Consider the following 7,498-nt stretch of genomic DNA (forward strand, 5'->3'; position numbering starts at 1 on the left):
TAGATAGATAGATAGATAGATAGATAGATAGATAGATAGATAGATAGATAGATAGATATAAGAGGAAATGTGTTATAGGAATTGGTTTACCCAATCAAGGAGGCTGAGAAGTCTCACAATCTGCCATCTGCAACCAGGAAGATGATGGTATCATTCAGTCTGAGGCCAAAGACCTGAAAACTAGGGTGCCACTGGTGTTAAGGCCCAGAGTTCATAGGCCAGAGAACTAGAAGTTCCAATGTACAAAGGCAGGAGAAAACAGACATCCCAGCTCAAGAAAAGAGAGAAAATTCATCCTTCCTTCACTTTTTTGTTCCATTCAGGTCCTCATAGGATTGGACTGGATAATGCCCAACCACATTGATGAAGGCAGATGTCTTTACTCAGTCTACTGAATCAAATGCTAATCTCTTCCTGAAATGCCCTCACAGACAAACACAGAAATAATGTTTTATCAGCTATCTGGGTATTGTTTAGCCCACTCGAGTTGACACATAAAATTAACCACCCTTTCTCCAAAAGATTCTGAAATCAGATGTTCCTTCTCCTAGATCATAGACACTAGAACTACCCCACCTCCTTTCCACTGTTCTCCCTTATTTATAACCACCAAATTAGAGAGTTGAGCAATATCCACACTGCAGCCAAAGCAAATCAAAGTATTACCTTCCTCTATCTCTGGTCTTCTGTTAAGAAAAAGAGGGAAAGGAAACAACATTTATGGAGGTGCTACACTAGATGTTGTGGGCACTTTATTTTACTTAGCAGATGAAAAGGAAAAAATCTTCAGGAATTGTGTTAGTTTAAGATTATTCTATAGTATTAGAACTCAAATTGCCAGTAATATTTTTAAGTTTTAAATTTAGAACTTTGGCTTCAAAAGAGGGACTTATACCTTCTCACCAATAGTGATTCCAACCTCTATAACATCTCTACAGACTGCCATGCATCCTGACAGTCCTTTGTGCCTAAATTGTAACTTAACTTTTCCAATACCTTATATAAAAATTGACCTACTAATGCAACCCACTGGTCCAAGCTGGAAAAATGGAGATGTTTGAGATCTGACAATTAAGTTCGTGAATTTGTTGCAATGATGTTGCTAACCATTTTTAATATCAGAGGGAGTATTCATTATGAATTTTTACTAACTGGACAGTTAACCAAGTGTACTATTTCGAAGGGCTGAAACGGCTATGTGAAAAAGTTAGACGAAAATGACCTGAACTTTTCACCAATAATTCATGGCTCTTGCATCACAAAAATGCACCAGCTCACATGGCACAGTGAGAGAGTTTTTAGCCAGTAAACAGATAACTGTATTGAAACACCCACCCTACTTACATGATCTGGCCCCCAATGACTTCTTTCTTTACATGAATATAAAGGAAATATTGAAAGAAAGACATTTTGATGACATTCAGGATATCAAGGGTAATATGATGACAGCTCTGATGGCCATTTCAGAAAAAGAGTTCCAAAATTGCTTTAAAGGGTAGACTAGGCACTGGCATCAGTGCATAGCTTCCCAAGGAGAGTACTTCAAAGGTGACCATAATGATATTCAATAATGATGTATGCAGCACTTTTTCTAGGATGAGTTCACAAACTTAATTGTCAGATCTCGTATAACTAAATATGATAGTGGCTCAAGATAATCATTTACAGCATGTAAAGGCACATACCATCTACAGAATGAAAGCTATTAGAACCTGTTAGTAGCCTTCCTCAATTTTAACTTTCATGGCATCTGCCATTTTCTCTTCAATTAGTAGATGATATATAACATAGCAGTAACCTTGAAATCTGGTCATTTTTGGTTTCTATGTTTAGTTTTATAAACATTTGGGAATGTTCTATCCATGGGCATATGCCCATGATTTTAAAATAGGTAGTAAATATAAGTCTTTGCTCTGCATTACACATCATAAATTGAATAGGTTATATGTGGGACAAATCCTCAGTTCATAGGACAGTACTTATAGCAAGAAACAGAAAAAGCAATGCGTTAACACATTCTCTGCATATATCTGTTAACAAGTTTAATTTGGACTCCTAAAATACTCATCCCAGGGCATAAATACCAAGCAATATTTTAGGTTTTGCCAAATTTCTGGAACTCTTTCAAAATTTCACAAGAAGCTCTGAATTCTAAGTGATATTTCTCATCCTCTTAATTTGTTTGGGTTGCAAAGAAAATGACATTTTCCAACATATTTCTAACTTAAATTTGTCTTTTCTGCTATGCAAACATAATTTCTCACTTTGGAGAAACTCAGCATTTCTCACTCCAAATAGCTCTCATGGAAGCATTAGCTGTTCGTGAAGCCTTTAGGGATGATGCGCTTGGTCCAAAGGGCAAAACTAAAATAAACCTGAGTGAGAATAATAGAACTCACATGACATAGCAGGTCTTTAAATAACTGAACTCCATTTAAAACTTTTCATTTCTTTTTAGCTGGTCTACAAAGGAATTAGACTGGTGGAAAGATTATAATGTATTTATTTTGTGTGTGTGTGTGTGTGTGTGTATCTGTGTGTGTGTGTGTGTGTTTAATTTCCCCAAAAAATAAAGTAGTTTGCTCTCTTAATTATCTAAGAAGTGGATAAGTAAAGAAACTTAAGAGATGGGGGTGGGGATAAAACAGAATATATAACAGTGCTATTTTTTGAAAGCTTTAAGCATGTAATAGCTTTGCAAAAATGCTTATGTGTTGATTGATTATATTTTTGTTTTAAATGATAATTGTACTAATCAGCTCTGACTGCCATAGTGAAGTACCACAGATTAGGTGGCTTAAACACAAAAATGTATTTCTCACAGTTCTGGAGGCTTTCCAAGATCAAAGTCTGCCAAGGCCAGTTTCTGGTGAGGACTCTCTTCCTAGTTTGCAGTTGGCCACCTTCTTACTTTGCCCTTACAAGGTGAAGAGAGAAAGAGAGAGAGAGAGAGAGAGAGAGAGAGAGAGAGAGAGAGAGAGAGAGAGAGAGAGAGAGAGAGNAAGTTGGGGAAGGCAGAAACACTGTAACAGCTAAAGCTGTAACCCAGAAAGAACTAGTAGAATGTCCTATTTAGGCCACTTTCAAACATCTCCTGTTCCCAACAACCTATTTGACAAAGGTATTAACTTTTCCCTAAAAGTATCTCCGAAAGAGATGCAAGTCTGGGGCATTGGGGAAGCTCTGCTTTACCACTGCAGCCTATTGTTTTATCCGGATTTGGGCAGTGGCTTGGGCTAAAGCCATCCAGCTGAGACCTATGAGATTGAGAAGGTGTAAGACTTTAGTTGCTAAGAAACAAAAAGTGCAAGACAGTGGTCCAGATACAACGTTCCTGACTTCACAATTTCTAATTTTATTCACTGCTAAAGGATTCCCGTGAAATGAAATTTATAGGCAATGAGAGAGAGAGAGAGGAGAGAGAGAGAGAGAGAGAGAGAGAGAGAGAGAGAGAGAAAAGAAGGAGGAAGAAGAGGAGGAGGAGGAGAAGAAGAAGGGAGGGAGGAAAAAGAAACCCCAAGCTTGGTAAACAATAGTGCACTATTATTTAACCAAGGAGGCAATCCACATGGTCATGAGAGAATTGTTCTCTAGAGGGAGATCATTCTACAGCTGGTGAAGCCTTATTAATAGTCCTTTAGGTATGTCTATAAAAATCCTTGGACCATGGAATTTTTCCCATCGGCAGAATTAGGACAACAAAATATCTGATTAAGAAACTCACTCCACTGTTTGGAAAAAGAATAAATATGTGGATCTAACTTAATGTTCCAGCCTAGCCAGATAATAATGATAATAGCCCACATTAGTGGAAAATTTGCTTACTATGGCAGGCACTGTGCTAAGGACTATTGAAACCTCAAAACAACTTCATGAGATCATTCCTATCATTACGTTGGTTTTGTGGAGAAGAAAACAGGCTTACAGAAAGTAAGTCCATTGCCCACAGTTAAAAAACTTGTAAGTGATAGTGTCAAAATCCCAAAGAATTTGACTATAGGGTCAGTGATTGTACTTACTCTATTCTAATGAGTACATAGTAGAGGTTTTGGACTCTGACAATTCTCACGTTGCTTCACATTTTCCCCTTATTTCAATGATTCTTAACTGTGAGAGGTTTTGTCCCTCAGAAGACATTTGACAATATTTGGAGATTTTTTTTTCTTTCTTTTTTTTTTTTTTTTTTTTTTTGCTTGTCACTCTTGGGAAGTGGGCAGGTGGATTCTACTGCCATCTACTGGGTAGAGACCAGGAATGATGCTAAACATCCTGCAATGCACAGGACAACTCTCAGAAAGAAAGAATTATCCAACCCAAAATGTTGATAGTGGCACTGATGAGAAACCCTCCCTTTCCTGAATGGAAATTTTTTTTGTGGTTCTTCGTTATATGTTCTGAGCATAGGTGGTCCAATGTACAACTCAATACACAAGTTATTGGTTCATAAGAAGCCACATCTCAATTTGATTGAGATGACATCCCATTGTCAGGAGATTCTAGATTTAGAACTGGGTTCAGTAGTATTGACTGTCACCCATATGGCAAAGGGTAAAAGAGTTTGTGATTATACATGAAACAATTGGGTATAACACTGGAGTTCTTTAGGAATTATACATGTGGAAAAACAGATGTAGGTACTGTGCATTCACAGAGTGGACCCTTGCAGACATTTGTTATTTTTGCTACCTATAATTATTCTCCTCCCTTTAGTGAAGAGAACTTTGTGTTTCTAACTGAACTGTCAATTATAGTGGCCTACCTTTCTAGCCAAAGAAGTGAACACATGATCCACAAATAGCCATACCTCATCCTCCTGGCCCAGAGATTATTCCAGGTACATGGATATTTTGGAGAAAATTCCCCTCTCCTCTCTTATCTTTGATTTAGAGAAGTTTTTCTTTTTTTTTTTTTGTTTTTTGCATAGAAGAATCTAAAAGACTGGAGCCTACACCCTCAGACAGGTAGAAATAAGATTCTACAAGAAAGAATCCTGGCAACACTGAGTTCAGTTCCAATGTCTAAGATCTGCAGGACAACCTTTCCTTCTTTTGTGAATCACATCATTTCCTTCCAATCAATCTTTTCTCTCCTTAAGTTAGATTTCTGCTTATTATTACCCAAAGAATCTTGATGAATACAACATCCCATGGATATGTATGGCTTTTTGCAAAATACTAACTGAACAATTTTGAATTAGATTTTTTTCAAATATTTTCTAGGTATAAAAGTTCTATAATTCTCATGGAATTTTGTCTTAACTTTGAGCATCATCAAGCAGAATTAGCAGAACACTTGAAAGAAGCTAAGTTTATATTCATACATTCTGGATACAGCCATGCCACACAATCTATAAATTCTAGTGTTTCTAGAAACTCTGGTGCTGCATTCAGAGGCCTCCTATCACTGTAACTGAAATCACAGAACAAAGTTCACAGTGATAAAAACAACATTATAGTACTAACTAACCACCACTTCACAGAAACAACAAAAATTAGTTAATTAAAATAAAATAAAATACAGTATCTCCTCTAAAACCACTTGCTACTGTTTTCATTTAATCTCCTGAAAAACCTCCAATGATGTTTAACTCTCCATCAAGATCTAAAGCACACATATTGCCCTGAACCCTTCCCGAATCATTTACTTTTAAGAGTGTTCCCTTTTGTCCTTTTATGTTCTACACTCATACAAAGGAATGAGTAGGAATATCTAGGTACTTGCATGCCATTTTCAAGAATTTTAAATAAGAGCAAAATAGTGACACGTGACACTCAATAAATGTGAGTTGAATTTCTTCTATCTTTTTGAATAGGGGAATGATGTGAGCTGAATATGACATCTCATGGTTTCCTGTAAATCCTTTCATCCATAGTTCGTATAACTTCCTCTCCCAATCCTACCTATTGGTTAACCAGTAAGCTATGTCTCTTTACAAGGCTGTCTGAATTGCAAGTTTTGAAACAGAAATGCTAGGTGGGCACTACAAGGAAATATAATTTTTTGAGACCACAGAAGAGTTTACACTGCTTCTCCTTTCATTATAGCTTCACGGTTTTTCAGGAGATTAAATATAAACATACGTAGGAGCATGTAGTTTTAGAAGAGATGCTGCATTTTACTTTAATTACTTCAAGTAAATAATCTTTATAACTCACCCTTAAATACTAATTTTAATATTCTTGGTATAACACTGGTGAGCATCTTTATCAGATATGGCTTCAGAATTTAATGCAATCTGGATTATTGAAAACATATTTATCCTTTTATTTTAAACCAATGATATATGTTTTGTGAATAATTACAGAAATAGGTGAACCAGTAAATCTGCTAGAATACAGAGCTTAAACCCCTGCAGCCATTTCTTTTAATTTAAAAATAAAATTAGAGGCTACCATGAGAATAATAAGTGCTATCCCAAAGAAACCATATAACACTTAATAATTTCACTGGGTCACACACATAAAAGTGAATATTTATTAAATTATATAGTCTACTAATTGACCAATAAATGTAGATAAATAGCTAAGCATATAAAACTCACTACTATTCAGTTTGTCTCTTTTCAATCAATCTCATTCAAGTGAAGTTCAAACAAACTATGAGATGAATTCTATTAAACCAGACACTGATTTTAGTCGTGTATTTTTTGGCTTGTTTATCTTTTGTTTTTGAAGGACATTGTGAAAGAATTTAACTTAAGCAAAATCTTTAGGACATCCTGAAGAGAATTTATATTGGCACTCTCAAACTGAAAGTTTTAAACATATTGTAGGCACACTAAACTATTCAAAATTCCTCATATCTCCATTCTGCAAGTGCTATTAATAGATTAGGGCAGATTTCATAGTTCTAAAACTAGTCTTCAAAGTATAAGATGTATAGATAATTAAAGTGGGTACTAGATAATAGCAGCTTAAAGTATATAGTTCACATTTCTTAAAATCTCAGTGACTTTCCATGTTATAAACTGAATTGTGTCCTCCCAAAATTCATATGTTGAAGCCTTAACTCTAAATGTGACTGTATTTGGAGATCAGGCCTTTAAGGAGATAATTAAAGTTAATTGAGGTCATAGGATAGGGCACTATCTGATAGGACAGGTACCTTTATAAGAAGAGGAAGAGACACCCAAGATCTCTCTCCTTCTAAAAGGCAGCCATCTGCAAACCAGGACAAGAAGTTTCACCAGAAAGCAACACTGACAGCACCTTGATTTTGGACTTCCAGCCTTTGGAACTATGAGAAAATCAATTTCCATTGTTTAAACCACCCAGTCTATGGTATTTTGTTATAGCAAATTAACAGGTGAATACATTCCACATCTTCTGTTTCTGGCTTATTCAGTCATCACACATATGTTGGCATTATTTATGCATGCATCAATTAGTTCATTCTACAAATATATATTGTATGCTAGAAATTGTCTCAATTCTGACATCTTTATTATCTGTATTAGTCAATGTTCTCTAGAGAAACAAAACCAACAAGATGGATAGAT

Source organism: Hipposideros armiger, unplaced genomic scaffold (assembly GCF_001890085.2).
Source record: "Hipposideros armiger isolate ML-2016 unplaced genomic scaffold, ASM189008v1 scaffold_1005, whole genome shotgun sequence".
NCBI lineage: Eukaryota > Metazoa > Chordata > Mammalia > Chiroptera > Hipposideridae > Hipposideros > Hipposideros armiger.